Genomic DNA, 6,013 nt, shown 5'->3' on the forward strand with positions numbered 1-6,013 from the left:
GTGATGACGGGGGATGACATAATTATGCACAACATTTAAAACGTCCACGTTTACAACCCACCCCCGGAGTGAGGCAGATTCTGACAACCGTTCTCTTTGTACTTGTCTTTGTCTGTAATTTACACCATTTAACCAGAAGTTGCCCATCTCTAAAATTTAATATGTTGCACACAAATACGGAAATATTGTTCTTATACTGACAAACACAGTTATAAACACAGTTACAGACAAATAATTCTCACTCTCCCATGTTGACTAACAGCCTTCATGTCAGATGCAGTTTGGTGTCATTTCTTCTGTTCGTTAATAAAAAAAAAAACATTTCAGACAGTTTCATACGCAGAAACATCTTAAACAAATACGACTCGAATACGACACGTAAATAAACAATGTTTGCGCGCTAAAAGAAGCACGTCACGTCTCAGAGAGCGTCATGCAAACCTACCGACAGTCGCGTGGCATGCAAATTTCTGCGCTCACTACGCAAGCTGGACAGCGCTCGAGCTCACAGGAAGTCGATATAGAATTTTCGTTCCACAAATACAAATAAAGACTACAGAAACGTTACCTGTCTACATCAGTCTGGTGGTTTCTTTTCCTCGAAAAGAGTAAATAAAGGCTGGAACGTCAATGTCAGAAGCCGTTCCCCCCATTTTCCCTGCAAAGGAAAGACAGAAAGAGACGAAGAGACCTCAAGAGAGGGCAACAGAGAAAATTAAATTGCACTTGGGGGCAAATTCTATTAGGGAATAGTTATTGTCTCTTGACAGGTCCTGTCCATTTACGTAATTAGTTGAAGTACGAGGTTCGGCATTGTTTAATCAGAATCAGAATTCAGGTTTATTGGCTTAGTGAGTTACACTAGGAGACACTGGTGGGAAGCTTCAAAAATTACAGTTAACATGCTATATCAGTCTGTTATACAAGACAATATATATTCAATATATACATCTAGTAGTCAGTATGCAATATACAATGCACAATAGATATTCAATACTATAAAATGCATGTTTAATGGTGTACTGGATGATTGTGTAATTGTATAAATGGAATCAAATAGTAAATCTGAAGCATGCAAAACGTAAAAAGTAAACAATGCAACACGGTGATGGCTGGCCATTGTAGACCAGGTCAGAGATAATACATTATAATTGTCTAATACATTATAATTGGCTAAGGGGTAGATCCTGCTTAGGTTAGAAATTCAATTAAAGGCGACAGTGTTTCACCTTAAGCTTACCATTAAACAATGAAGGATCCCCTGTAATGTTTTTACTTGCTTCAGCAATCGATACCTTTATTTATGTGTATTTAAGTGGGCCCCCATGAAGCGTAATGATTCTGATCTTATGCATGGTTTTTATTGTGTTATTCAATTGAATAAAATACCTTAAAGTGCACATCTAATAGTATAATTACATATGCACTGAATAATACTAATGTACACCATGCATTCCTATGTACTGTATGTCTAATTGTTTGTTTGCTTTCTGATAATATGCATATTTTAATCAGTACTTACATAGAGCCTAATATTTGTTACATGACATTATATATTTGATGAAAATCTTTTCACCTTCAGGACATCCAAGATGTAGATTGAGTTTGTCTTTCATAAAAAAAGATTTGGAGAAACGTAACATTACATCACTCGCACCAGTGGACACTCTGCAGTGAATGAGTGCCGTCAGAATGAGCTTTGTGAAAGATGTTTTTAACGCCAAACCTTTGCTTCTGACTAAAATATGAGTTTTCTATCCATAATATTGCTTACTCCAGAAAAAAGCTGTTTTGTCTGATTCAGGAGAGAAATATGCACAGATCAAGCACTGTTTATAAGCAGTTACAATCCAAAACCGTTTTAAGCAAATATGTTGGCAGATGTTTGATGTGAAAGGACAACAGGGGGTGGATTTTTAGAGGAAGCATTATTATGGATTATGGACTGTTATTTTGGCCAGAAGTGACGGTTTAAAGTTTAAAAACACCTTAAAGATTTATTATTATTTTTTTTCAACTGCAGCTTTTCACTTCACAAAGATGTTAACTGATGGACTGGAATCATATGGTTTATTTATGTATTATTATAATGCTTTTTTTTTTAACTTTCACTTTCACCAATTCACTGCAGAGGCTCTATTGGTGAGCAAGTGATGTAATGGTAAATTTATCCAAATCTGTTCTGATGAAGAAACAAACTCATCTACATCTTAGATGGTCTGTGGGTGAGTATACATTTTCAGCAGATTTTCATTTTTGATAGAAACTATTCCTTTAATTATTACCAGTACAATACAAGTTTATCCAGACCAAATAATTAACCTGCTTCTTATTTACAAAATCTTAAACTGAGGTGACTTAAGACAGACTGGGGTAAAAGAGAAGGGCATTTAACTAGTAATATGTAATCGGTTAAACGACACTGATGAACGTCTTTGAAACATCTTCATGGAGATTACATTTCCAGTGTTTGCTGACAAGACTGTTCATTCTGCTTCATTAACGCATGTTGACGGACATGCTCTGGAAGCCATACAAACTCATCTTATTGACATCTTATTGAGAAGAATGTAAGCTTTCAGGATAGAGGTTAGAACCTATTTTCACTTTATTCTGCAGTCTGTATATGAAGACCAGTAACACTGATCTCAAATCAGCAGATCCACAGTCACCGCCAAGAAGCTGTGCATATATCTACTTGCTTTCATATGGCATTGGAACAAAAGACGATAATGTAATATACCTGAATAGGGTCTATCTTTAATGTTTCAGCATCATGGTGCTCCTGTGTGCAAAGTATTTATAAAGAAATGATTTACTAAGCGAAACTTGACTGATTTTCACACAATCCAAACCTGAAATCCTGGGGGATGAATTGGAACAATGAATGTAATCTAACATCACTTCCTCACCTTACTGATATTATAGTGTCTGAATGGGACCAAATACCTGCATTCATGTTCCAAAGCATTCACAGGAGAACAGAATCTGTAACAGCAGTACAGAAAAGGGGAAGTCGTGGCCTAATGGTTAGAGAGGTTGACTCCTAAAGGTTGTGGGTTCGAGTCTCGGGCCGGCAATACCACGACTGAGGTGCCCTTGAGCAAGGCACTGAACCCCCAACTGCTCCCCGGGCGCCGCAGTATTAATGGCTGCCCACTGCTCTGGATGTGTGTTCACTGCTGTGTGTGTGCATTTTGGATGGGTTAGATGCATAGCATGAATTCTTAATATGGGTCACCATACTTGGCTGTATGTCACGTCACTTAAAAGACTGACTTACTATTAACACACAAGGTTTTGATGAAAGAGGACCACAAATCTTTGGTTATGTACTAGTATGTAGGGGAATTGACTTGTTCTTGTTAGTTCCAAAAACAAAACAAAAGGAGATACTAAGAACCTTTTAAAAAAAATTATTTAACCCGACTAAAGGCCTAGACAATATAATGTAATCTGTTTTTTTTTTCCTTATTTTACCTTTCAACCAGATTTGGGGGGCTTATATAAAAAAATCTCATTACATGGATTCAGTATGATGACAGAATTCAGATTTGTGCACGTCCTTTGTAATTCATACATGTATATATACATGTGTATATATATATATATATATATATATATATTACATTTAAATACACAAATGATATTAAGATAAAATACAAACATTCTAAATATATAATCATATCTTTTTATGTTTTATGTTTATTTTACACTAGCAATAATATAATCAAATATATAAAAAGTTCAAATAAAACTATAATATAATATAATATAATGCACCCTCCCTCAAGTGCAAGTGGTAACTATAGTAAAGGCTTGTTTAGCATGTTGTGCCTCCTCTCGCCTGTCAGCAGTCCATCCGTCCATTCTGACTTACAGCATTAAAGCTGGGAATGAGTGCTGCATCTCAAAATATGTATTATGTACAAGGGGAGGAATGCCGTTAGTAAAATGAGATTAATCTGACCTGTTTGGCTCCTGCTTTAGGGCTAAATGTTGTATTCAGGGGTCAGAGTATAAATGAGCTATGATAACAGAACCATATATTAACCCTTTTCCTCTCTTCACAGAATTAATTCACTCTCACTGTGCATACACTCTGTGTACACCCATGGCCGAAGCTTTATTGTATTATTAAAATCAGAGTGGTATGACAGCAGAGGTATCAAACCTGTCCAGCATTTTAATACCAGTATGCGATAGGCCATAAACACGCAAAGTACATGTTGGAGGGCCTCAGCAATAAAACCCAGCATTGTCTAATTTATGGAACACAACACTAGCAACACAAGGTGATGTTTTACCCTTGCTTTCTGCCGCTTTTGGTTGGGGGCTGGGAATGTTGCTTTTGTTCTATTGTTCTCATGGCACACAAACAGGTCCCTCACTCAGGTCTAGCAGGGAATAGGAAGTGTATTATGTCTGATTTGTACATAGAAACACTAGCAAGGATGGACAGAGAATCCACAACTTTTAAATTAAATAGTTTAACATTTTAAATAATAATCTTAAAAAGTTTATTTAAGAATTTAAATGATCCAATTGAGATTAAACAGGAAATACATTCATTTTATTTAAAATTTTAAACAAGTATTGGTGATTTGTCAGACATCCTAACAAGATGTTTGTCTGTGCAAAACTTACTGACACAATGCCAGAGTGTTGCATTATGGTTGCTAAGGTGTTTTAAGTGTTTTTTATAGTGTTGCTATGCAGTTCCTAAGGTGTTTTGGATGTTGGCTTACTGATCCAAAAGTCAAGAGTCCATCCTCTAGTCTCTATGATACTCTGATCTCTGGATATGGCTCAGGTAAACAAAATTAACTCCAAGAACCTGAAAAGTAAAAGCACAGCTCACTTAAATAGGTCTTAAAGAGACACTTTACACCCAACAAATAAATGTCTATGTTTTGAACATTTGTTGTCTTTACAATTAAAAAGTCAAATGGAATTCAATGTTGTTCTTCAAAATATCTTATGTTCCACAGAGAAAAGCAAGTCATACAAGTTTGGAATGACACGAGGGTGAGTAAATGATGATTTTTGGATAAACTGTCCCCTTTAAATGCTTTAAAAGTTGAGAAAAGTTTGTTTTTTGGTCATGTGATCTATACTCGTCCTCTTTGTCCTCTGCTAGAAGCCTTGAACTTCAGAGCTTTCCTTTTCAACAGTTTTCAAAATGCTCAACAAAGATTTATACAGGACATCTAGTAAAGGCAAAAAATGGGACAAGCAGATAGAGATGTGGGACAAAAGGGCGGAGCTCAGATTTCCACGAAAACCCTAAAACTCAAGATCAAGCGATGGTGTCCTTCAGATGAGCCTGTGTAATCTGGAACACTTCAAACCCTTGTCTTCCAGCGCTCCTCTCTCCCTGGGGTCACCACCCCCTCCCGGGTACAGCCAACCTCCAAGTGTGTGAGGGAAGAGGCCTTGAAAGCCGATTGCGTTTTAATAAAGTTTATTATCGGTGGGGGCTAATCCCCGTGGTAATCTCCCGCAGACCCAAAGGAAAGCAGGATTACTCACTTGCTATAATCCCAATGAAATTGTTAGGATTTAGCTAGCAAAACAGACCAGATGGCAACAGGCTTGTTCTTCCACCCGTGGGCCCGCTCACCCCTTTCCAGACCACTCCTCACCCCAGACACCCTTAAACACAACACATGAGCTATTCATTAAGACAAACATACACAACATTGATAGGGTGAGCGATGCTCAGGCTTCAGAAATGATACAATGGAGAAAGATGTTATAGTCAAGGTATATCATGAATGGTTACATAGTCAAGTTTACAATGTTTTACAGAGGTTTGATTGAGAAATGAGTAAAATCTTCAGGAATGGTCTAAAACTAAAATAATAGGCATTATACACTTACTGACTGAAGAAACCAAATGTTTTCTAAAATTGACCCAAAATATTAAACGTTTGAATTCCTCCAAACTGAAGGAATCATAATAAGAAGCTATCATACACTACGTGATTTTCTGAGTGCCAAAAATTGGCAG

This window comes from Cyprinus carpio, chromosome B8 (genome assembly GCF_018340385.1).
Source record: "Cyprinus carpio isolate SPL01 chromosome B8, ASM1834038v1, whole genome shotgun sequence".
Lineage (NCBI taxonomy): Eukaryota > Metazoa > Chordata > Actinopteri > Cypriniformes > Cyprinidae > Cyprinus > Cyprinus carpio.